Source organism: Piliocolobus tephrosceles, chromosome 19, assembly GCF_002776525.5.
Source record: "Piliocolobus tephrosceles isolate RC106 chromosome 19, ASM277652v3, whole genome shotgun sequence".
NCBI lineage: Eukaryota > Metazoa > Chordata > Mammalia > Primates > Cercopithecidae > Piliocolobus > Piliocolobus tephrosceles.
In genome coordinates this window covers 12,799,401-12,826,057 of record NC_045452.1, presented here as the reverse complement: position 1 = coordinate 12,826,057, position 26,657 = coordinate 12,799,401, and the positions used below count along the sequence as shown (strand labels likewise).

Sequence of the window (26,657 nt, the reverse complement as noted above, 5' to 3'; positions counted from 1 at the left end):
AATTCTCCTGCCTCAGCCTCCTGAGTAGCCTCCGAGTAGTACAGGCACTGCCACCACACCTGGCTAATTTTTGTATTTTTAGTAGAGATAGAGTTTCTCTATGTTTGCCCGGCTGGTCTCGAACTCCTAACCTCACCCACCCCAGCTTCCCAGAGTGCTGGGATTATGGGTGTGAGCCACTGCCTCCGACCTAGGCCACAATATCATTTTTATCATATAAAAATAATCCCTGGCCAGGTGAGGTGCCTCATGCCTGTAATCCCAGCACTCTGGGAGGCCAAGGTGGCTGGATCACTTGAGGTCAGGAGTTTGAGACTAGCCTGGCAAACATGGGGAAACCCTATATCTACTAAAAATACAAAAATTAGCTGGAGGTTAGGCGTGGTGGCTCACGCCTGTAATCCCAACACTTTGGGAGGCTGAGGTGGGTGAATCACTTGAGGTCAGGAGTTCAAGACCAGCCTGGACAACATGGTGAAACCCCGTCTCTACAAAAACAAAAAAATTAGCCGGTCATGGTGGCACACATCTGTAATCCCAGCTACTCAGGAGGCTGAAGCAGGAGAATCACTTGAACCTGGAGGCACAGGTTACAGTGAGCTGAGATTGCACCACTGCACTCCAGCCCGGGCAACAGAGTGAGACTCCATCTCAAAAAAAAAAAAAAAAAAAATTAGCTTGGCATGGTGGTGCATGGCTGTAATCCCAGCTACTTGGGAGGCTGAGGCAGGATAATCACTTGAAACAGGGAGGTGGAGGTTGCAGTGAGTGGAGATTGCACCACTGCACTGCAGCTTGGGTGACAGAGCAAGACTCCATCTCAAAAAATAAAAATAAAAATCCCTGGTTTTTTAAAATTCTGCACTTTTTTTTTTTTTTTTTTTTTTGAGACAGAGTCTGGCTCTGTCGCCCAGGCTGGAGTGCAGTGGCCGGATCTCAGCTCACTGCAAGCTCCGCCTCCCAGGTTCACACCATTCTCCTGCCTCAGCCTCCCAAGTAGCTGGGACTACAGGCGCCCGCCACCTCGCCCGGCTAGTTTTTTTTTGGATTTTTTTTAGTAGAGACAGGGTTTCACCGTGTTAGCCAGGATGGTCTCGATCTCCTGACCTCGTGATCTGCCCGTCTCGGCCTCCCAAAGTGCTGGGATTACAGGCTTGAGCCACCGCACCCGGCCGACTTCTGCACCTTATATGCTCTTGTACATTAACTTTTCAGAGGGAATGAATGTAATTTAAATGGCATGGTCCTATAAACCAAAAAATATCTGAGACAATTTCAATCAGTTTAGAAGTTTATTTTGCCAAAATTAAGGACTTACCCATGACACAGTCTCAGGAGGTCCTGACAACATGTGCCCAAGCAGGCTACAGCTTGTTTTTTTTTTTTTTTTTTTTTTTTTTTTGAGACGGAGTCTCGCTCTGTTGCCCAGTGGCGCGATCTTGGCTCACTGCAAGCTCCGCCTCCAAGGTTCACGCCATTCTCCTGCCTCAGCCTCCCAAGTAGCTGGAACTACAGATGCCCGCTACCATGCCCAGCTAATTTTGTTTTTGTATTTTTAGTAGACACAGCGTTTAACCTCATTAGCCAGGATGGTCTCGATCTCCTGACCTCGTGATCTGCCCGCCTTGGCCTCCCAAAGTGCTAGGATTACAGGTGTGAGCCACCGCGCCCAACCTACAGCTTGTTTTTATACATTTTAGGCAGACATAAGACATCAATCAATGCAAGATGTACATTCCTTCAGTCCAAAAAGGCAGGACAGGGGTGCAAATGGGTAGGAGGGGTGGGTGAGGTTTCCAGGTCATAGGTGGATTCAAAGATTTTCTGAATGACAGTTGGTTGAAAGAGCTTATCTAAAACCTGGAATCCATACAAGGGAGTGTCTGGGTTCAGATAAGGGGTCCTGGAGACCAGGGTTCTTATTATGCAGATGAAGCCTCCAAGTAGCAGACTTCAGAGAGGATAGATTGTAAATGGTTCTCACCAGACTTAAAAAGGTGCCACACTCTTAGTTCTCTCCTGGATCAAGGAAAAGACCTGGAAAAAGAAAGAGATTCTCTAGAGAATGTAGACTTTCCCAAGAGACAGATTTGCAGGGCCATTTCAAAATATGTCAAAGAAATGTATTTTCAGGTAAAATACTTTGATCTCTTTTAGGGCCTGCTATTTGTCATGTGATACTATACTAGAGTCAGGCTGGAACTTGGTGTCATTGCTACAAAAAGTCTTAAGATCTCTGCTTTAATGTTAATGCTAGCCAGCTGTGCCTGAATTCCAAAGGGAGGAGGGTACAGAGGCATGTCCAACCCCCACTTCCCATCATGGCCCGGAGTGCCCTTGGCTGAAAGGAGGAGCCCATTTACATGGTTGCGGGGCTTCAAATTTTTTTTCAGTTTATAGACCTATATGAACTCAAACTTCAGGAGCAAGGCATGGCAGCTCCCACAGAGGTAAGAACCAAGACCCTCTGTGGTTGGAAGGGAGGGTCTTCCAACCCTTCCTTGGAAGGTTCAGGATAACTTGGTGGAGACAGCTCCGTGCTCCTTCCCTTGAAGCTGAGGGGATTGGCCTGGGCAGGATCTGGGACTAGGGCCTCCATCTGCCCAGGAAGGTGGTGGATGGGAAGGCTGGACAGGCTCAGTGGCCAGAGTGTAGAAGTCACCTGTCCACCCCAGGAGGCCAGACCATCTTTGGTCAGCAGCCGCCACAGAGCGGGACGATGTGCTTTCCAAGGATTTTGCATGTGATGGTTTGAACACGGGTTATTTGGCTTCCTTTGAAAAGAGTTACTGTTGGACTTATCCCCAGGAGAAGGGCATATTTGCCTGCAGCCCTTCAGGGGGAAACAAACTTTTTCCACATATTTCAAGTTATGAGAGGGATTTGAAAGCAGTGAAGCAAGCATGTCCTGTAGAAAGACCTGGAATTCAGTGGCCTTTTCTCCAGCCAGTTTGGTGTTCCTTCCGCTTTGCCTGGTGGCAGCTCTCACATTCCCTTCCTGTGTATTTGGGGCTGGATGACACATTTTTCCCTGTGTGGAATTTATTTGTTCTTAATTGTTATGCCCAAATATCGTGTGACATCGATCAAACTCTGAGAAATCAGAGGCACACAGTACTTGTGAGAATTACATCGGGTCTTTCTTCTGCTTGGGGAAAAAATAGATTTTCCTTTGAATCTTTTTATAAATCATCACTCAAAGAAATGGACTTCAGCCAAAAATTGGGCAGACTTTTCCAAGTGTGTGAGAAGATGCTGAAACTCCCTAGATGGTGTTTTCCCTGCACACTGCCTCTGTTTATATTTCCTGTTTATTGTTGACATTGGAAGACTCCTGTTCTGTGAAAGAAAGCAAGGCAATCCTGCAAGGTCACTCAAAGGTAAAATGGTTCTTATGCACTAAAGTGCATGCATATGTCCCTCAGCAGGCTTTGATTGGTGTCCTTGTGTGTCCTGAGGGCTGAGCCAGATGCAGGGAACTCAGAGATAAACAGGCACAGGCTTGGACCTGGCCTTTGAGGAGCTCACTGTTTGGGGCTGAGGAGAGACTCGTGTGGGCAGCACAGATACACTGGCCCATGTAGAGGAGAGAAGAGCTGTACCTGGGGTGGAGTAGGCACCTCACCTTCTCCCTGTGTCCCTTGCCTCACACCCCACCCTGCTCTGTAGCAAGCTGCCTTACCTTCCCCACGTCCTTTGTGTCACCTCTGAGGGCTCCCCCTTGTCCTCAGGGAAGCCTGTGTGCTGTGCTGTGCTCTCCTGCCGGCCTCATGTTGGGGTCTCCGTGGGTGTCTGACTCCTCCACCTGGAGCTCCTCTGCATGGACCTCCTGCCGCTGTGCTGGGGCAGGGGGTGACCTGTCCAGCCCCCTGGCTTCTGGATCAGCTTTGGTCATTGCCTCTTGGGGCTGCCCTTGCCCCACCTCAAAGCCTTCCCTTGCCATATAGCTGTCTGCTGACTATATCTTCCTGTCCCCATCACTGATCTTCCCCACATCTGTCTTCAAGCACAGGAAAACTCCCTGTCCTCTGCTTTCTTCCTGTACACCCACCCTTCCTGCTGGGCAGCCTCTCCTCTTTCTTGCTAGGACCTTATCTTCCTGACCTCTTGGCTTTCAGCACATGCATCTCCAATGCCCTAGCCAGGATCAGCTCACTTGTGTCCTCCTGTGGGCATCTTCTCAGCTGCTGAGGGACAACATCTGTAGCTGTGTAGGCCACGGCCACTCAACAGTCATGCTTTACACCCACTGGGCATGCCAGACCCAGGGGGCGCTTAGAGCAGAGAGGGTGTGGAGCTCTGGGCAGCTCATGGCTGGGACCTCAGATGATGTCCTGGGTCGTAGTTAGGGGACTTCCCTGCTGGTCTGGAGATAGGGCCCCATATCACCAAAGAAACCAGAGCTCACCACAGGACCAAGCAGCCTTTCAAAACAGTCCTTATTGTCAGATTCTCAATTCCTTTCTTATCCTTTATTAGAAAAATTCATATGAGAAAGGGCATGGAGTTTTCTGCTGTTCTGATGAGGAGTCAGGCAAACCCAGGACTGTGTGATCGGCTGTTCCAGCAGCTTCCAAAGTGTAGGCCTCCTTTGACTTCGGGAAGCTTTGTCTTGTTTCCAGCTGCCATCTGGTGGCTGGATTGAGGCCCTTCGGAGGGCATGTTGAGTCAGTCAGGGCTGGCTTGCTCACCTGTCTTTTTAAAGTCCCTGTGGGGTCATCAGAATGTGGGACCTCTGGGGAGAAGAGTCCAACCAGAAGGAACTTTTACCTACGCAGCCCCCACCCTCCAAGAGGGGCAAACCTGGCCCAGGGACTGGTCGATTGTGCCCCTCCTCAGCGTTCCCCTCCCCATGCCTCTCATTCTTCCAAATCCTGGTGTCTTGGTGCCTCTGCTAGGATTGCACCCCACCCATCTCAGCCCTCAGGTCCACCAGGGCCCTTGGCCATGGAGCTTGTCCTCCACCCCTGGGCCTCGTTCCCTGGTCGGCATGCCCTCACATCTTCAGCTGTGCCTTAGCGTGGAGCACCAGTCCCTACGCAGCCTGACCTCACTAGGCCCTGTCCACCTCTGCCCCACGTGGCCACCTCCAGACTCTGTGGGCTCTGGCTCAGTAATCTGAAAGTCAGAAGCCCTTTTCTGGCCACCACAGCAGTTACCCTTCCAGTGCCCTTCCAGATCTGACTCCTCCAGGCGGCAGTCGTGTTTTTCTTTTCCTTTCTCACTTGGCCTCGCCCTGTGGTTCACCCCTGCTGGCGTGAGTTCTTCCTCTCTCTCCTGATTGTCTGGCTTCCTTCACACCTGTCTGTCCTCTATCTAACCATGGGGCAGCCCAGGCACTAGACAGGTCGGGCCCGAATCCAGACTGTGTCACTTACAAGTTAGGTCCCTCTGCCTCTGTCTCCTCACCCATAAAGTGTATGTAGTGATAAAGACCTCTTAGGGGCCGGGCGTGGTGGCTTACACCTGTAACCCCAGCACTTTGGGAGGCTGAGGTGGGCAGATCACAAGGTCAGGAGTTCGAGACCAGCCTGACCAATGTGGTGAAACCCCGTCTCTACTACAAATACAAAAATTAGCCAGGTGTGGTGGCACGCACCTGTAGTCACAGCTACTCGGAAGGCTGAGGCAGAAGAATTGTTCGAACCCAGGAGGTGGAGGTTGCAGTGAGCAGAGATCATGCCACTGCACTCCAGCCTGGGCGACAGAGTAAGACTCCGTCAAAAAACAAAACAACAACAACAAAAAACCTCTTAGAGTTGTCAAGAGGGATAAATCAAATCATGTTACAAACTGCCCAGCAATCACTGGAGTGTGGTGGCCACTCAGCTGACGGCAGTGACATTGTTGGTCTTTTGGTGATGACCTGTCAGTTCTGCACCTTCTACCTTCAGGCAGGGGTGATAGGGTCCTCTGCTGAGCACACGTACGTATGCTATGCAGCCACGTTCTGCAGTGACCCTCCAGCCATGCAGACCACACTCCTCAAACCCAGGTTATCTGCTGGGCCTTGATCAGTACCTGTCCCCTTCGTGTGAGTCCCCCACCACCTTTCTCTCCCATCTCCCAGTGGCTCCAGAAGTCTTTGCTACTCTGTGTATTTTCACTGCTGCCTCCTGCCACGCCGCAAAGCATCTTGCTTCCTGATGCATAGAACAAAACCAGATCCACAGCCTGAGCCCCTCAGCTCTCTGCCATCACACTTATGCTCTCTGCATCACCCTGCCAAGTGAATCCCAAATTATTTTAATAGAGACATTTCTCCCCTTTGAAGTAGTGCCCAACTTCAAAGGGTGATTTTCTCCGTCTTTCTGGGGGAGTTGGTTTTATCGCTGTTTTCTTTCTTTTCTTTTTTTTTTTTTTTTTTTGAGACAGAGTCTTGCTCTGTCGCCCGAGCTGGAATGCAATGGCACAATCTCGGCTCACTGCAATCTCCGCCTCCCGTGTTCAAGTGATTCTCCTGCCTCAGCCTCCCGAGTAGCTGGGTCTACAGGTGGGCACCACCATGCCCAGCTAATTTTTGTATTTTCAGTAGAGACAGGGTTCCACCATGTGGGCCAGGCTGGTCTCAAACTCCTGACCTCAAGTGGTCTGCCCGCCTCGGCCTCCCAAAGTGCTGGGATTACAGGCATGAGCCACCACACCCAGCCTTATCGCTGTCTTCTCTCTCCTGTAGCCTCAGCCTCTCTCCTGGCCTCTTCCCACTGCATATGAACCCACCACTCACTACTTTGAAACTGTCCTAGCCAAAGTCTCAGGTCACTTTCCAGACCTGGCAGATGACCAAGAAGTGAACCTGGGTGTCACCTTGAGTCCTGCCCTCCCTGATCCGTCACGTGCATCTTGTCAGAAGATCCTGTCAGTGCTAGACCTGAGCACTTTCACATCTGCCCACTGCCCTCCATCTGCCTGGCCTCCAACCCGGTTTTACTACCCGACCTCCCAGATTCTGGACAGCAAGAGTGAGTCTTTTAAAATTTAATTCTACTCGGTTCCAGTTCCAGGTAGGATTAAATGAGAAGGTTTCACTCTGTAGCTATGAAACGTGGACAGGGCCGGGCGCGGTGGCTGATGCCTGTAATCCCAGCACTTTGGAAGCCTGAGGCAGGCCGATCACTTGAGGCCAGGAGTTCGAGACCAGCCTGGCCAACATGGTGAAACCCCGTCTCTACTAAAAATACAAAAATTATCTGGGTGTGGTGGCACACATTTGTAGTTCCAGCTACTGGGGAGGCTGAGGTGTGAGAATCACTTGATCCCAGGAGTAAGTGGTTGGCAGTGAGCCGAGATGGCACCACTGCATTCCAGCCTGGGTGACAGAGTGAGACTCTGTCTCAAAAATAAACTGTGGACAGAATGCACAGTGCAGCTATTTGAGCACCCTGAAAATTAAGTAGCCACAAGCAGACTGGAGAAGACCAGAATCTGAGGTAACACCAAACAGATGGTGAGGTTACAATTTTTTCCCTCCAGTGTCTTCTAGAATGGACTCAGGGGAGACCCAGAAGTAAGAAGACAGATAAAACTCCTGGAGAAGCCCTCTAGTTCAGGCTCAAGGAGGAAAGGGTCCCTTGGCAGTGATAGAAGTGGCAACGAGAGGCCCACAGGTGTCAAAAACTCAGAAGAATACATCCATGCCAGTAGGAAGAGCTCTAGTCCCAAGAGGTGAGGCAACCCCTGTTACATTTTTCTCTTACTCTTCCTACCACTTAGCCCCTGATATAGGTGCAGTGGTGGGAAGTGGGCAACCAGAGGACTGAAACAGAGAGCCTGAGAGAACCAGAAAAAAACAGGAGATTGCAGAGAGAGAACACCTTGGGAAAGTGACCCCCATAACGTTGTTTTCATGAACTCCTGGCTTCACGTCCAAGCCACACATGGATGGATCTGATCCTAAACAGCGTACTAAAGATTTTGAGAACTGAACTTAAAGCTATATGAATACCCCCGTCCCTGTGGCCACTGACTGGCACACATGTGGGACAGATCCAACTAGTACTGCAAAGGGCCGGGCGTGGTGTAACCTGGCACTTTGGGAGGCTGAGGCGGGTGGATCAGTTGAGGCCAGGAGTTCGAGACCAGTTGGCCAACATGGTGAAACCTCATCTCTACTAAAAATACAAAATTAGCCAGGTGTGGTGGTGCACACCTGTAATCCCAGCTCCTTGGGAGGTTGAGGCAGGAGAATCACTTGAACCTGGGAGGTGGAGCTTGCAGTGAGCTGAGATTGCGCTGTTGCACTCCAGAACAAGACTCTGTCTCAAATACAAAAATAGTACTGCAAAGTCTTTGAAAATGGAACAAACAGTGAAACCACCACCCAGAGAAGGCTGGTCCCTACATGTGACCTTAACCCAACTTATTTGATAGACTGCTAAAATGAAAATATCAAATTACCAACATCAGGAATGAAATAATTAATAGCACAAACAAACATAAAAGGACAATACTACAAAAACATAAAATAGATTAAAAACATACATAAAAGGAATGCTACAGACAACTCTGCTGACAAATTTGACAACTTGGATGAAATGAACCAATTCCTCAAAAATCAAATTCTAATATTTGCCCAAGATCAAATCCATAAACTGAATAATCCTATAACTATTAAAGAAGTTGCATTCATAGTTTAAAACACTTCAAAAAAGAAGTCTTCAGGCCTATATGATTTCACAGGTAAATTTTATCAAATATTTGAAAAAAGAATAACACTATTTCCACACAATGTCTTCCAGAAAACAGAAGAGGAGTGAGTAATTTCTTTTCTTTTTTTCTTTTTCTTTCTTTTTTTTTTTTTTTTTTTTTTTTTTTTTTTTGAGACAGAGTCTTGCTCTGTCGCCCAGGCTGGAGTGTGCAGTGGTGCAGTCTTGGCTCACTGCAACCTCTGCCTCCTGTGTTCAATCTAGTCTCCTCCTTCAGCCTGCTAAGTAGCTGGGATTACAGGCGTGTGCCACCATGCCCGGCTAATTTTTTTGTGTTTTTAGTAGAGACAGGGTTTCACCATGTTGGCCAGGGTCATCTTGAACTACCGACCTCAGGTGATCTGCGTGCCTCGGCCTCCCAAAGGGCTGGGATTACAGGCATGAGCCACAGCGCCCAGCTTTTTTTTTTTTTTTTTTTTTTTTGAGACAGAGTCTTGCGCTGTTGCCCAGGCTGGTCTCGAACTTCTGACCTCAAGTGATCTGCTCGCCTCAGCCTCCCAAAGTGCTAGGATTACAGGAGTGAGCTACTGTGCCCGGCCAGGAGTGAGTAATTTCTAACGCATTTATAAGGACAGCATACCCTGATACCAAACTGAACAAAGATAGTACAAGAAAAGAAAACTTCAGACCAGTATTTCTCATGAGCATAGATGAAAACATCTTCAACAAAATATTAACAATTTGAAACCAGCAATACAATAGAATAGTGATCCATGATCAAGTGGATTTCATGCTAGGAGTGCAAGACAGGTGCAAGATAGGTTCCATATTTGAAAATCAATATATGGGGCTGGGGGCAGTGGCTCACACCTGTAATCCCAGCACTTTGGGAGGCCAATGCAGGCAGATCAGTTGAGGTCAGGAGTTCAAAAGCAGCTTGGCCAACATGATGAAACCCTGTCTCTACTGAAAATACAAAAATTAGCAAGGCATGGTGGTGCACCCCTGTAGTCTCAGCTACTTAGGAGGCTGAGTCAGGAGAATCACTTGAATCCTGGTGGGGGTGGAGGTTGCAGTGAGTGGAGATCACACCACTGCACTCCAGTCTGGGCAACAGAGCAAGACTCTGTCTCAAAAAAAGAAAAGAAAAAAAAAAAAAAAAAAAAAAAGAAAAAAAACCCAGTATAAATGGAATCACAATATTAACAGTCTAAGAAAAACTACATTATAATATCAATTGATACGGAAAAAGGCATTTGACAAAATTTAACATCATTCATGGTAAAAACTCTCAGGAAACTGGGGAATTCCTCCACCTGATTAAGGGCATCTTCAAGAAACTGACATCATATGTAGTGATAGGACACTGAATGCTTTACTTTCCTCCTAGGATCAGTAAAGTCAAGGATGTGCATGCTGACCACTCATATTCATCCTTATACTGGAAGGCCTAGCCAGTATTATAATGCAAGGAAAAAGAAGTTAAAGGCACACAGATTGGGAAGAAAGAAACAGAGCTATCCCTATTTGCAAGTGACGTGATGGCTGTGTAGAAAAATCCCAAGAAGGCCAGGTGCAGTGGCTCACGCCTGTAATCCCAGCACTTTGGGAGGCTGAAGTGGGAGATCACGAGGTCAGGAGATTGAGATCATTCTGGCTAACACAGTGAAACCCTGTCTCTACTGAAAATACAAAAAAATTAGCCAGGCGTGGTGGCGGGTGCCTGTAGTCCCAGCTACTCAGGAGGCTGAGGCAGGAGAATGGCGTGAACCCGGGAGGCGGAGCTTGCAGTGAGCCGAGATCATGCCACTGCACTCCAGCTGGGGCAAAAGAGCGAGACTCCGTCTCAAAAAAAAAAAAATCCCAAGAAATCTACAAAAATATTTTTAGAGTAAGTGAGTTTAACAAGGTCACAGGATACAAGGTCAGTATGTAAAGGCCAATCATATTTCTGTGTACTAACAATGAACAATTGGTAACAAAAAATTTTTAAAAATCACTTACAATGACCCCATGAAATACTTAGATATACACAAAACAAATATAGTATCTATATGTAAATAGTGTTAAATACTGATGAAATAGAAGACCAAAATGAATGGAGAGACATACAATGCTCATGGATCAGACGATTCAAGAGAATGAAGACATCAGTTCTCCCTTGACTGGTCAGTAGCTTGAATGCGAGTCCAATAAAAATCCCAGCAGGACATTTTCTCAGCACAGACAAGCTTATTATAAATTTATATGGAAAGATAAAGAAATTAGAATAGCTAAAGCAACTTTGAAAAAGAAGAATAAAGTTGGAGTAATTACCCAATTTTAAGACTTACCACAAAGAAACAAGACAGTGTGATGTTGGCAAACACTACATAGATTAATGAGATAGACATATACATTAATGGAACAGAATACAGAGTCCGGAAATGGGCCCACACAAATATGGTCAGATGGCTTTTGACAGTGGTGCAGAAACATTTTAATTGAGAAAGGATAGTCTTTTCAACAAGTAGTGTTGGAACAGTTGGACATCCATATGCAATAAAATGAATCTTGATTTATACTTCTTATTTATATACAATTTAACTCAAAATGTAAACCATACGTATAATACTTTTACCTGTAATCCCAGCAGTTTGGGAGGCCGAGGCAGGTGGATCGTTTGAGACCAGTCTGGGCGATATGGCAAAACCCCATCTCTACCCAAAATACAAAAACGAGCCAGGCATACTGGTGTGCAACTATAGTCCCAGCTACTTGGGAGGCTGAGTCAGGAGAGAATCATTTGAACCTGGGAAGCAGAGGTTGCAGTGAACCGAGATTACACTACTGCACTCCAGCCTGGGTGACAGAGTGAGACTCCATCTCAAAAAAATAAAAATAAAAGGCAATTTTGATTTATGTCTCTTCTCTGGCTCCTCTTGCCCTCTAGACCCATCCAGCTTCTGCTGTCTTCACTGGCATACCATCTTGCTGCCAGCCAGCATGAATGCTGTACCTCTTGTTGGCAAAGTCTGTTCCCACGTATCCAGTCCCTTCCCACACCCTATTTTCCTTAAATCTGTTTACCCTCCAGGAAGAGACCATTCAGGAAAGCCTTCCCTGAGCCAGCCTCCTGCCTGGGCCAGATGTTGGCTCCCAGGTGTTTGCTCCCTTGAACATGGTGGCATAGCAGTTAGTCTGAGCATGGGCTTCCTAGAGCCTCAGAGTCCCTGCTTGTCAGTCCCCTGGAAGCTTCAATTCTGTGCTTCCCGGAATCCCTTCAATCAAAGATTTCTAAGTCAGTGGGAGCAGAGATGCTGGAGCTGGCCTGCCTGGGTTCAAATCATGGCTCTCACACTTACCCACTATGTGACCTTGGACAAGTTGCTTGCCGTCTTTTGCCTTATTTCTCTCCTTTGTAAAATGGTTTCATGATAGAACCAACTCTTAGAGGTACTATCAGCTTAGATAATGTATGAAGAGATCTTGACACACGGCTTGGCAAATGCTCGACTAAAGTAAGCTGCAGTTATTGATAGTCGCTTTCGCAGCTTTAAAGTAATACAGGTTCCCAAGTCCCCTGCCCTGCTGAAACAGAATGACTTTTGGGGGCAGGGAGTACTTGTATTTTTCTTCAAAAGCTCCTTGAGTGGGATTGGCAGATTCAACAAATAAAAACACAGGTTGGAAGGGCGCAGTGGCTTACACCTGTAATCCCAGCACTTTGGGAGGCCGAGGCAGACAGATCACTTGAAGTCAGGAGTTCAAGACCAGCCTGGCCAACATGGTGAAACCTGTTTCTACTAAAAATACAAAAATTAGCTGGGCATGATGGTGCATGCCTCTAATCCCAGCTACTTGGGAGGCTGAGGCAGGAGAATCGCTTGAACCCAGGAGGCAGAGGTTGCAGTGAGCTGAGATTGAGCCACTGCTCTCCAGCCTGGGCAACAGAGTGGCCAAAAAGAAAAAAAACACCCCACAGGTCACTCAGGTTAATTTGAGCTTCAAATACAAAACGAATAATGTTTTAGGATAAGGATGTCTCATGCAATATTTGGGTAGTGTTTATACTAAAATTTATTTATTGTGTATCTGAAATTCAAATGTAACTGGGCATCCTGCATTTTATCTACTAGTATTTAACCCTATCCTGGGGGACCTCAACACCCAGCCCACTCTGGGTCTGTGCTCCCAGCTCCCTGGTCCAAAGGCAAACCTCCAAATCAGAAAAGAGAAAGTATCCTTTTACTCAACACAGGGGGGCGCTAGAAGATGGCTTGTCCGCTTTCTTTTCTGTAACTCAATGTCTAGGGAAGCACCAGCAGGTTGGCTGGCTTGCAACAAATCTCTCCGTACCTGTGAGTCATTTTCCGATGTTCAGGTCTGTAAGAAGCTGATACAGAGTTGGCCACCTCCCTCTTGGGCCTTCCCTTCTGGGGGACTAGCCTAGCGCCTCAGGGGCTCCTCTGTTCTTGCTTCTCCCCTAGGCTCACCTGCCTTCCATTGATGTCATAACTCTATTCTGATATCACAGCCCAGCACTTGGAATTATCCCAGGCAGCCCAGGTTCTGCCCTTAGAGCAACTAAGGCAGGCAGTTGAGTGGAGCAAGGGGGTCGGGGGTGAGGAGGGGGCTGGTGGCTGGTGGCCCTAGAGGCTGGCCCTAAAGAATACCTGGAAAGCCTGCGATCCTATTGCTCCAAAATGAAAATCCTCTAAAAGGTAGGACTTCGAAGACTTTCCTACTGTTCCTATTGGCTGTGATCCCACTGAGGTGGAAGTAAATTCCCCGGGAGTATGGCATTGTTGTGGCTCTGTAAACAGCTCTCAGGAAACCTGCTGCCTATGTGCCTGGGAATGTAAGTGGGCTTGGTCCACTCAACAGTCCTCTCTTCCCATTTGAAGGAATGGCTGCCCGAAAAACAGTGTTTCTTACTTGTTGTGGGAGTCATTCCTTAGTGCTTGGAGAAGGCCTGCAGATACTGATCCAGCTTGTTCTGTGGCCTCTGTCCTCACTCCCTAAGAAACTGGATGGGAACAGGGTTATGCCGTCCTCAGGACAAAGGGGAAATATAGGTGCATTCAAGCTATTGACCCTCAGACCCCTCGGTCCCGAGGAGGAGAGAAGCCCCATCCTCCCAACTGGTCAGATGGTATAAAGAGTTCTCTTATGAACTCACTGAGTAAAAATTTGACTGGTATGGATTAAACAACAATAAAAGAAAACCCTGAACTTCTCTCTTGCTTTGATGGACATGAAGTCTTCCTGGGGAAGCAGGTTAAAACTGCTAATTCCTAGGGCAGGACCACTGAGATTCAGATCCGATGGTCATATGGCACCCAGGAACCCCCATTTTAATTTTTATTTGTTTTAATTTAATTTAATTTAATTTTTTTTTTTTTATATAGAGACAGGACCTCACCATGTTGCCCATGCTGGTCTCAAACTGCTGGGCTCAGGCAGTTTTCCTGCCTCGGCCTCCCAAATTGCTGGGATTACAGGTATGAGATACCTGGCCCTCCCCCATTTTTATTTTTTATTTTTATTTATTTTTGAGATGGGGTCTTGCTCTGTTGCCCAGGCTGGAGTGCAGTGGTATGATCTCAGCTCACTGCAACCTCCACCTCCCGGGTTCAGACAATTCTCCTGCCTCAGCCTCCCGAGTAACTGGGATGACAGGCATGTGCCACCATGCCTGGTTAATTTTTGTATTTTTAGTAGAGAGAGGGTTTCACCATGTTGTCCAGGCTGGTCTTGAACTCCTGACCTCAAGTGATCTGCCCACCTCAGCCTCCCAAACTGCTGGAATTACAGGCATGAGCAACTGCTTCCGGCCTTCCCCCATTTTTATAATAAACATTCCACGCAGGGCTCCTGCCAGCCCTCCAAGCTTCTCACTTTGAGAAGCACAGTCTGCTCTGTCAGACTCCCTGGATTGCTTATTGCTGCTAGCTCTCTTCCCCCATCTCCAAATTCCATGTTTTCCTTGGAGGGGGGTTTAATTCAGCTTTACTCCACATATTTATTTAATGTGTTGGATCCAAGAAGACAAGCGAAGGTATAGGGCCCTATTGTTCATCAGGTGCATTGTATCTGAGTTTTTGGCCCCTGCCTTCTAGGCCTAGGTGCAGCCCCTCTCTCTACCTAAGAAAACCGCTTGTGTCTATATCAGGAGTGCCATACCCTTTCTTCATCAGAGACTTTCTCTTCATGGTTCTCACCCGAACTGAGAAAATGGAATATAAGCCTGAATTATTGGTCATTAAAACTGATAGTGGAGCCAGGCATGGCAATTCATGCCCGTAATCCCAGCATTTTGGGAGGCTGTAGTGGGAGGATCGCTTGAGGCCAGGAGTACAGAGCAGCCTGGGCAACATAGCAAGACCCCATCTTTCAAAAAAAAAAAATAGCTGGGTGTGGTGGCATGCACCTGTAGTCCTACCTATTCGAGAGACTGAGGTGGGGGGATCGCTTGAACCCAGGAGGTCAAGGCTACAGTGAGCCATGACCATGTCTGGGTGACAGAGCAAGACCCTTTCTCTAAAAACAAAAACAAAAAACTGGTAGTGGTGAAGGGCGTGGCTCATGGAAGGGATTGGTTTCTCTTTCTCTGGTGGCCCTGGAATGAACATTGAATGGCACCTGGCAGGGCAGCCATGGCTCCTTGATCGCTCAGCAGCTCAAGGTGCAAATTCCTTCCTCACCGGCTGCAAATTTGGGCTTTCGCAACAAAGCCACACAGCTTTTTGAACAAATAAACATATCTAGGTTAGTTCATAGGGTTTTTAGTTACCGTCTTGCCTGTGTGCTCTTGAAGTTTTGAGCCCTTTGTATTTGACAGTGTTCAGGCATTCAGGCCTGGAGCCCGTGTAGTGCCAGTGCTTCCCTCCACGCTCTTGGTCCAGTGAAAAGCAGGACGTGTCCTGGCCCTTGGGTCTTGGTCTTCGGGTTGCAGAATGGAGGGGTTGACCTCACCTAAACCCTCCAAAAAGCAGATGGTCAGACTCTCTTCCCTTCAAACTCTTCTCTGCCCTGACTCACAGCTGGGCCATTTCATCCAGTGAGACTGAGGGAGGAGCAAGGGAGTCCGTGTTTCCCCTCCATGATGCTGGGTCAGGAAGCTAGACCCAGTCTCCTTCACATGGCGAGGAAGGGGAGTACCTGACTGCCCATCTTGGTTTTAGGAGAGAGAAAAACCAGTGCCCAGTCTGGGAAGTGAGAGTTTGGGGGATTGTGATAAAATAGAGGACAGGACTCTGCAGGTCGGGGCAGAGGTGCATCCCGAGGGCTCATTGCAGGCAGGGCCAGGTGGCTCACTGTTTGCAGCTTTAGCAGCACTTTGGATATAGTTGCTGCTCCGTAAATGTGTTGATTGACAGAGGCGCAGGTAAAAACCTTAGAACAGTTGGGCTTAAGGATGCTACAAAAAAACTCTGGAATGGGATTTAATTTTTTTTTTTTTTAACTGCTGTTGTTATCAGCCTGGCTAACACAGTGAAACTGCATCTCTACTAAAAATACAAAACAAAACAAAACATAACAAAAATTTAGCCGGTCATTGTGGCACGTGCCTGTAATCCCAAGCACTCTGGAGGCTGAGCCAGGAGAATTGCTTGCACCTGGGAGGCAAAGGTTTCGGTGAGCAAAGTTCACATCACTGCACTCCAGCCTGGGCAACAGAGTGAGATTTTTTCTCTCTCAAAAAAAAAAAAAAAAAAAATTGTTGTTCTTATACAAAATGAACAGAAGTGAACAGAAGACTCTCAGGAATCGTCACATACCTGTCACCCAGATGCCACACAGCTACCAGCTCATGGCCAGTCTTGTCTCTATGCCTCCATCCTCTTCCTCTATCTAAATCATTTTGAAGCCCATTGCAGAGGTCATAGCATCCCATTTGTTAACATGTCTGGATGTATCTTTAAAAGATCAGAATTCCGTTTTTTTTTTTTTTTTTTAACATAACCAAAGTGCTATGATCATATCTAACAAATTAACAGTGGGTTGGAATAAAGTTTATTTAAAGGAGGCAGTCGGTCCTCTCCCTGTCTTAGAGAGTTTGCGGGAGGTAGGAAAGGGAATGCAGAGGGCTGAGAAAGGGGCTGCACATGTGCTTCCAGCAGCCAAGCTGGGCTCTGTTCAGTTCAGAGAAACCAAAAAGAGGTTAACAGCTCTCAGATGGGAGAGGATCCGGCCCTTCTCAAGGAAGGAGGGCTGGGGCATTGGCAGGATATGGTCTTCTGACCCTTGGCCTCATCAGGGGTCCTGCGGGGTAAAGAGTGAGGGGTGTGGGTTGGGGAGTTGCTAGTGGGAGCACAGTCAGTTCCCAGGTATCCACATTTGGAGGAGGAAGAGCCACCAGAAAGTAACAAGAAAACGGTGGTCTTGTTCTTTAGGAGGTGTGAACAATTTGGATTTGGAAGTGACCCTATGACCCGTAAAGATGGCTGCGGCTTACCCCTGAGAGACCTGCATAAATCAGTGCTAACTGAAAGAGGCCCAGGGTAAATGGGTCACCTGTGAGTTTGAATGCATGTGCAGAGCTCAAAGGAGATTGATGTTCAGTTCTCAGAGAAACTGAGTTGGATTTTCACACTGGGGGTGACAGCATTTGTTCTGAGCCCCTCTGCATGGGACTTTAGCCTGCCACCCAAGCCCAGGAGCCAGCCCAGAAGTGGCCACCTTATTTCAGTAGAAAAGTAGGCGTTATGGAATACGCCTCTGGGGGTGGGAGTTCTTCTTATGAAGAGGTCAGATCATAAGAAAAGTGGTTGTCTATAGTTTAAAACATTCTTGCAGTGGAGCGTGGTGGCTTATACCTATAATCCTAGCACTTTGGGAGGCGGAGGCAGGAGGATCACCTGAGCTCAGGAGTTCAAGACCAGCCTGACCAACATGGTGAAACCCCATCTCTACTAAAAATACAAAAGTTAGCTGGGCGTGGTGGCATATGCCTGTAGTCCCAGCTACTTGGGAGGCTGAGGCAAGAGAATTGCTTGAACCAAGAGGCGGAGGTTGCAGTGAGTCAAGATTGCACCATTGCACTCCAGCCTGGGGGACAAGAGCAAGAAACTCCATCTCAAAAAAAAAAAAAAAAAAAAAGCATTGTTGCCATTAAGGTAATTTAAGCATCATTTTCCTGCCAGGGCAATTACCTTGATTACTAATTGTTTCCTTTGTAACTAGAAGGCATAATAGCACTTACCTTTGTAATTATCAGGTTGGAGAAGTTTATTCTTTGTTGCCATTTAGGTGTTAACCTTCACATGGATCTGTAGCATGAGCACCGAACTCTGATGCAGGAGGCAAGGCTGTCAACTCAGGATGTCACTAATTCCAGAGGTGGAGGCCCCGGGGTCCGGACCGGATGCCTGACCTAAACCTGAGGCTGGCAGGACTGTGACATTTCCCTGGATACCCCCTGCATTTCACTTTGCCAGTTTGAGCTTTGACTGGAGATGGTCATGGAAAGGTTGAGACTGAGTATTCTGGGCTATAGAACCAGAAGGCTGGGCTCTGAGGTGGCCCCTCGGTCAGTTTGCTGAATCACAGTACCATGGCTGGTGGTATGAACAAGTATGGCTTAGTAAAAGGGACACAAAATTTGGGATCCTGGCATTGCTCTTGAGTCACTATGTGACTTTGGACGAGCCCCTCTACCTCTCTAGGCTATTCTTTGCCCATCACAGGGACAAATAATGTCTGCATCATGAGATGGTTGTGAGAGTAAATAACAACAATAATATTTTTTAAATTAGGCTGGGCACAGTGGCTCATGCCTGTATTGCTAGCACTTTGGGAGGCTAAGGCAGGCAGATCACCAGATGTCAGGAGTTAGAGACCAGCCTAGCCAACATGGCAAAACCCGGTCTCTACTAAAAATACAAAAATTAGCTGGGTGTGGTGGCACGCACCTGTAGTCCCAGCTACTCAGGAGGCTGAGGCAGAAGAATCACTTGAACCCAGGAGGCAGAAGTTGCATGAGCAGGGATTGCACCACTGCACTCCAGCCTGGGAAACAGATTGAGACTCCATCTCAAAAACAAAAAAAAAAAAGTTAAATTAAATTAAATAATACGAAACAAGTCTGGGTGAGAGGGAACCATGAGGAACAGCCTCCAAATGCCAGTCATCATCACTACCATTCCAGGCTCTTCAGCTCAGGTCCTTAGTTGACAACAGATCTGTGTGTGATGGTCTCATGCATGTGGGATGTCTTCTACCCACACTGGATACACCTGCATAGACAGTGATACAGTTCGGTTGTGTCCCACCCAAATCTCACCTTGAATTGTAATTATCACTATGTGTCGAGGGTGGGGCCAGGTGGAGATAATTGAATCATGAGGCGGTTTCTCCCATACTGTTCTCGTGGTAGTGAGTAAGTCTCACAAGATCTGATGGTTTATAAAGGGGAGCTCCTCTGCACATGCTCTCTTGCCTGCCGCCATGTAAGATGTGACATTTGTTCCTCATTCACCTTCCACCATGATTTTTTTTTTTGAGATGGAGTCTCACTCTGTTGCCCAGGCTAGAGTGCAGTGGTTCAATCTCAGCTCACTGTAACCTCCGCCTCCCAGGTTCAAGCAATTCTCAGGCCTCAGCCTCATGAGTAGCTGGGATTACAGGCGTGTGCCACCATGCCCAGCTAATTTTTGTATTTTTTAGTAGAGACAGGGTTTCACCATGTTGGCCAGGCTGATGAACTCCTGACTTCAACTGATGAGCCCGTCTCGGCCTCCCAAACTGCTGGGATTACTGGCATGAGCCACCGGGCTGGCTGCCTTCTGCCATGATTGTGAGGCCTCCCCAGCCATGTGGAACTGTTTGAGTCCATTAAACCTCTTGCCTTTATAAATTACCCAGTCTCAGGTATGTCCTTATTAGCAGCACGAGAACAGACTAATATAGATAGGGATCTGTTTTACTAATTAGTTTTTTAAAAATTATTTTTTCACGGTTTTCTATCCAGGGTCAATTGGTAGCAAGGAACAAAACCCCGCTGAGACTGGCTGAAGCACAAGTGGGGCCTGTGCTCAGGGTGCAGGAAGCGGAGCATCCATGGGGAGAGGTGTGTCCGCAGCTGCTCTCTCTGACACCCCCATTTCTGGTTCTCTCCCGGTGTCCCCTCTGTGTCCTTTCCCTCTGTAGCCTGGCTTCTTTGTTCCTCCGTAATTTCGTTTTGTAGGTGGGCCTGGCCTGGCCTGGCTCTTGCCTGGCCTTGTGGCTGCCATCTCTGGCTCCAGCTTCAAATTCTTGGGTGAGAGGCTCTGGCACAGCTCAGAGCAGCCTCCCTGCCCTGGCCCGATCCAGCATGGTCAAAGCAGGGCAAGGTCATGCCTGAGGGGCTCCATGTCCACTGAGTCGTTTGGGCTCCATGTCCACTGAGGCTGCCCCCTCACCTGTGTCCAGCCCAGGCCAAGGAACCATGGTGGGCTCAGACCCTCCTCTGGAGGGAGGCCAGGCTGACAGGTAGGCATGACAACCACAGATTGTGGAAGAGAAACCTTGGAAGACAAGGCAAGTTGCTGAAGGCACAGGCAGGAATCATGGAAGCTTCCAGAGGCTCCGGAGGGGCAACCTGGGGTGCTGGGGAGGGCCTGATGAGCACAGGAAGGGCTGAGTCCAGTGGAGGCTGGCTCTTGGCAGCACAGTGGTGGCCAAGACACTTCTGGCCTGTCCATGTATGGCACACCTGAATACAGTGGCACCAGCAGCCCAAGGCTTCCATGTGGTTCCAGAGCCTTGGGCTGGCTGGTATGAGCTACTGTATTCCTCTGTAGGGGCCACTGCCAGTGGGGGTGCCAATAGATGGGATCCAGACTGGCTTCCTCTGTCAGCCTAGGTTGCTTCCCTTGTTCTGTGGCCAGTGGTCTCTGGTGAAGGATATCTGTATCCTTCTGTATCATGCAGATGATTTGAAAACCATTGTTCCAGAGCTTCCACCTGAATCGGGATTGACTGTAGAAACTGAGGCTGAGCTTGAAGGTGGGAAGGACCTGCGTGTGGGCTCAGGCTATGGCAAGAGGCAGGACCTGGCTGTTTCATGATCTCCCTGCTCTCCACGACTTGGAGCCAGTTCTCCTTCCATGGGAAGGACAGAGGCTGTGCTTATCCACAGGCCTCAATGCCTAGACACAGAAGGAACATTCTCTCCAGCCCCCAGATGTTTGGTGTGCACAGTGCCACACCAGTAGCCTGCCTTAGTCCAGGTGAGAGCAGAGAAGGGTACAGTGGCCATCAGGCAGCTGCAAGCCAGAGAATCAGGCCAGAGACAAGCCCCTGGGGCAGGCTGTGCTCTGACCTTGCAGGCTGGAGTTGACAGTGCACCGCGGCCTCAGGCACTGCCCTCTGGAGAGCCTGGGATGGATCCTGCAAGTTGCGACTCCCGTGGGTGAGCTCTGGTTTTAGTGACTGAGTGGTGGGTTTTCCTCCCCCCACAGCAGCCACCTTACATTTTTCTTTGGAAGACAATCAGAAACCCTTGACTGCTCAGAAATGAGATAACCTCTCCTGAGGAACGAGGGTTTTCGTTTTAATTAGGCTCTTCAGTCTTGGTACCGTGCCCGCCGTGGAAAACCTGCAGCCACAAATGAGCCCATCTTTCCTTGTCTCTGTTAAGCACCAGAAGCGGGGAGGCCAGGCTGGCCTGTGGGGTGGATGTCTTGTCATGAGTGAGGCAGCTCTGTGTTATAGAGAACTGTGCAGAGATGTCTTGTGAGCTCAGCCAAAAGTGTCACCTTCAGGGCCTGGCCACAGGAGCCCTCAAGTCCTACCTGTCCTAGGAGCAGCCCTGCTGGCTCTGGGTGAGCCTGGGACTAGTTAGGCCTGCCTTTGAGGCCACTCTGAGGTCTGGGTTTCCCCTCTCCTCAGCTGAGTGATGTCTTCTGTGGCCTCTGCCTCTCTTGGCCTCAGCATCTCAGCTGTTAGCTGGCATGAACCCCATGCACTATGAGGTGTCACACACCACACGGGGTACGGCTGCTGTTTTAAACGCATTTTTTTGGTTTGTTTGTTTTGAGATGGAGTCTCGCTCTGTTGCCCAGGCTGGAGTGCACTGCGTGGTCTTGGCTCACTGCAACCTCCGTGTCCTGGGTTCAAGCAATTCTCCTGCCTTAGCCTTCCGAGTAGCTGGGATTATAGGCTGCCTGCCACCATGCCTGGCTAGTTTTTGTATTTTTATTATAGACAGGGTTTCACCATTTTGGCCCGGCTGGTTTCAAAATCCTGACCTTGTGATCCACTTGCCTCGGCCTCCCAAAGTGCTGGGATTAAAGGCGTGAGCCACCGAGCCTGGCCTGTTAAACGCATTTTTTTTTTTTTTTTTTGAGAGACAGAGTTTCCCTCTTGTTGCTCAAGCTGGAGTGCAATGGCACGATCTTGGTTCACTGCAACCTCCGCCTCTTGGGTTCAAGCAATTCTCCTGCCTTTGCCTCCTGAGTAGCTGGGCTTACAGGCAGGAACCTGGTCTCGAACTCCTGACCTCAGGTGATTCACCTGCCTCGGCCTCCCAAAGTGCTGGTATTACAGGCGTGAGCCACTGCGCCTGGCCTGTTAAACACCTTTTTATCCAGGACACGCTCCTGACTCCCCAGCCCAGGTCGGCTTCCCATGTAGTGGAAAGAGTGCTATACGACTCTATGGCACCCACCGCAGTTGCACTGATTATTCACCTGTACACTTACTTAATGTTCGACTTCCCTGATAATCCATAGCAACAGAAGGGTGAGGATTGTGACAAGTGGCTTGCCACTGAATGCCCAGTGACTAGCACCCTGCTTGTCTCAGAGTATACATGCTTGAATTATTTGTTGGAGGAATCGGGGGAGGGAAGAAGGGAGACAGGACTGCATGAATGAATGAGTGTGAGAAGTGGGCGCTGGTGCTCTGGCCAGACACAGTGGTCACTTTGGTCCACAGACGCTGGGTGTAGAGCCTCTGGGCCACTTGGATAAGCAGTCTCGGGGTCCTCACAGAGCCAGCTTGGAAGAGCAAGTCCTTCCAAAGGATAGCTCCGAGTATGGGAGGCCATGAGGGACTTCAAGGTGACTCCAGAGAGCTAAGCTAGCGAGGCACTCCAGCAGGGGCAGTGGAGTCCTTAGCAAGGGGCAGTCCAGGGGCAGTCACCATATTAGCCCTCCAGCTGCTGTCATTTGTGTGAAGTGCAGTGGGGGTCAGGGATACTTGGCTGTCGTGATAACACAGGTGTCTGAGTTTTTACCTATGCAAGATCAATGCTTAATGGTCTTCCTCTCCCGAGTGGAGCACAGGTGTCATGGGTGGTCAGGACTGTCCTGACCACCAATGAGAGGTGGCTCATAAGAGAGAGAAGGCAAGGTTTGGACTCCCCAGGGGGGCTGGGCCCTTCCTTGGCTACTTAGCTGTGGTACCTGGGCAAGCCCGCCAACTTCTCCAAGCTCTAGCTGCCTTGTCTCTAAAATAGGGACATAGGGACAGTTCTAGCCCTAGCCTACCTGACATCCACTGTGGGGACAAAGGAGTGTGTGCTGGTGAAAGGGTTGCCTAGGATCACCATTGGGGTAGCTGTCGTTTACAGGGGTAGCCAACAATAAAGTTGGGCCCCTCTCAGATCCTCTGTGAGGTGACGGTGATTGTGGAGGGCATTGTCATTGGAGTAAGTGCCCAGGCATCAAGCTAGCCAGGTCAGAATGCTAGGAGCAAAAGATGTGTCCCTAAACATTTCTGCCTTTGAAGAAAACTGCTTCAAGTTTTGTACAAATATTCAATGGAAAAAGAAAAGCATAGACCGTGCAAATCTCCTCAAATCTACTAACCCAGCAGTAATGACAGTTAAATCTTTACTGCAAGTATTCTGGACAATCTAGATACAGAATTTTATATCAGTGGGATAATCCCAATGTTTGGTTTTATAACTGACTCATTAAACTTGACAATATGTTGTGGACATTCCATGTCAATGAGTATACATCTGTGGCACCACTTTTTCTAAAAAGATAAATTTTATTGGATACACTGAGGGCATTCAATAGATAATAAAATGGTTACCAAACAATGAGTATGTGAGATGATAGCATCACTTTTTATAGCATTTTATTATGGAAAATATCTAACATTTCTATGCATGTAGATATACACATATATGGTCCAGTTCTCATCACTTAGCTTTCAATGATGTTCAATTATGGCCAACCTTATTTCATCTCAGCCCTATTTCCCCCGTGTTATTACTATTTTAATATTGTGATAAATACATACAACATTGAGTTTACCATTAAAGGCATTTAGTACATTCACAGTGTTGCACAGCCATCACCTCTGCCTAGCTCCAGAACATTTTCATCACTCGAAAGGAAACCCTGCACCCACTAAGCAGTGACTCCCCATTTCCTCTCTCTCAGCCTCTGGCAACCACTAATCTACTTTCCCCGCTATTATTTTACAGCAAACCACATCTGTGCACATTTCACTGTGCATCTCTAAAAAACCAGGAATCTTTTAAAAACATAAATTCGACCAGGTGCAGTGGCTCACCCCTGTAATCCCAGCACTTTGGAAGGCTGAGGCAGGCGGAGCACTTGAGGTCAGGAGTTCAAGAGCAGCCTGGCCAACACGGTGATACACCATCTCTACTAAAAATACAAAAAAAAAAAAAAAAAAAACAAAAAAAAATTAGCTGGGCGTGGTTGTGAGTGTCTGTACTTGGGAGGCTGAGGCAGCTACTTGGGAGGCTGAGGCAAGAGAATCACTTGAACCTGGGAGGCAGAGGTTGCAGTGAACCAAGATCGTGCCACTTTACTCCAGCTTGGGTGAAAGAGGGAGACTCTGTCTCAAAACACAAACAAACAAAAAAAAAACATAAATTCAAGACCACACTCCTACCTGAAATCACAATTCTTTAATATAATTGTTCAAATCCCCAATTATAAATGTCATTGTTTTCAATTTTTAATTTTTGTGGGCACATACAGGTGTATATATTTATGGGGTACATAAGATGTTTTTTGGGGGGAGGTTTTTTTTTCTGAGACAGTGTGTTACTCTATTGCCCAGGCTGAAGTGCAGTGGTGCCATCTCGGCTCATTGCAACTTGCCGCCTCCCAGGTTCAAGCAATTCTCCTGCCTTAGCCTCCCGAGTAGTGGGACTACAGGCAGGCATCACCACACCTGGCTAATTTTTGTGTTTTTAGTAGAGATGAGGTTTCGCCATGTTGTCCAGGCTGGTCTTGAACTCCTGACCTCTAGTGATCTTTCCACTTTAGCCTCCCAAAGTGCTGGGATTACAGGTGTGAGCCACTGTGCCCAGTCTCATTTTTCTTTTTCTTTTCTTTTTTTTTTTTTTTCTTTTTCTTTTCTTGAGACAGGGTCTCACTCTGTCACCCAGACCGGAGTGCAGTGGTGTGTTCTCAGCTCACTGCAACCTCCACCTTCTGGGCTCAAGCAATCCTCCCACCTCAGCCTCCCACGTAGCTGGGACCACAGGTGCATGCCACCATGCCTGACTAATTTTTGTATTTTTAGTAGAGATGGGATTTCACCATGTTGCCCAGGCTGGTCTCCAACTCCTGAGGTCAAATGATCTGCCCGCCTGTCTCCCAACATGCTGAGATTACAGGTGTGAGTACTACACCTGGCCTAATAAATATCATTGTTAATGGTGCATGATATTTCATTAAATAGATATAACGTACTTCACTGAAACATTTTTGAAAATGTTTGCCAGTTCATTCAGTTGCATTCTGGTTGTTGGCAGTATTTCTCTATTATCAACAGAAGGCACTGGGACAAGCATTTCTGTGCTCACATTTTTTTTTTTTTTTTTCTGGAACTGGTGTGGTTATTTCCTAAGGGTGAATTCTTAGAAAAGGGATGACTGGGTCAAGTGCATGCTTCACATTTTGATACTGTTGCTGAGTTATCCTCCATCAATGTTGGTCCAGTTTACACTCCCCTTGGCAGAAAATGTATGACTTAGTTAAGGGAAGATACTTCCTGGAAATATTCACATGTTAATCCTTTCCCCTAGCTCAAGTAAAAGCACCACTACTGCCCAAGACCATGGGAACCCACCTCGTGCATCAGCATGACCTGGATATGAGACCTGGAGTCAAAGGAGATCATTTTGGAGCTTTCAGATTTGACTGCCCGGCCGGGCACAGTGTCTCACGCCTGTAATCCCAGCACTTTGGGAGGCTGAGGCGGGTGGATCACGAGTTCAGGAGATCGAGACCATCCTGGCTAACACAGTGAAACCCCGTCTCTACTAAAAATACAAAAAATTAGCCGGGCGTGGTGGCAGGCGCCTGTAGTCCCACCAACTCAGGAGGCTGAGGCAGGAGAATGGCGTGAACCTGGGAGGTGGAACTTGCAGTGAGCCAAGATCGCGCCACTGCACTCTAGTCTGGGAGACACAGCAGACTCCGTCTCAAAAAAAAAAAAAAAAAAAAGATTTGACTGCCCTACTCGATTTCAGACATGCATAGGGCCTGTGGCCTCTTTGTTTTGGCCAATTTCTCCCATTTGGAATGGCTGTATTTACTGAATGCCTGTACCCCCATTGTGTCTAGGAAGTAACTAACTTGCTTTGGGTTTTACAGGCTCATAAGCAGAAGTGACTTGCCTTGTCTCAGATGAGACTTTGGACTGTGGACTTTTGAGTTAATGCTGAAATGAATTAAAACTTTGGGGGACTGTTGGGAAGGCATGATTGGTTTTGAAACGTGAGGACATGAGATTTGGGAGGGGCCAGGGGTGGGATGATATGGTTTGGCTGTGTCCCCACTCAAATCTCATCTTGAATTCCCATGTGTTCTGGGAGGGACCCGGTGGGAGGTAGTTGAATCATGGGGACAGGTCTTTCCCGTGCTGTTCTCATGATAATGAATAAGTCTCACAAGATCTGATGGTTTTTAAAAAGGGGTATTTCCCTACACAAGTTATTTTCTCTTGTCTGCTGCCATGTGAGACGTGCCTTTTACCTTCCACCATGATTGTGAGATCTCCCCAGTCACGTGGAGCCGTAAGTCCATTGAACTTCTTTCTTTTGTAAGT

At 48.0% G+C, this 26,657-nt stretch overlaps 1 protein-coding gene across 2 annotated transcripts in view; it reads left to right on the top strand.

The window, feature by feature from the left end:
* The window catches only part of OSBP2 (oxysterol binding protein 2), a 227,221-nt gene that overhangs the window by 67,480 nt on the left and 133,084 nt on the right, over positions 1–26,657 (top strand). The window contains exon 1 of one of the 2 annotated variants that reach the window (XM_023185480.1): positions 13,205–13,348. The exons of the other annotated variant lie outside the window; for it this stretch is intronic. The gene's annotated coding sequence lies outside the window, so the exon portion shown is untranslated. Of the gene's footprint in view, positions 1–13,204; positions 13,349–26,657 lie in introns of those variants that run through there. 2 annotated transcript variants of the gene reach the window in all.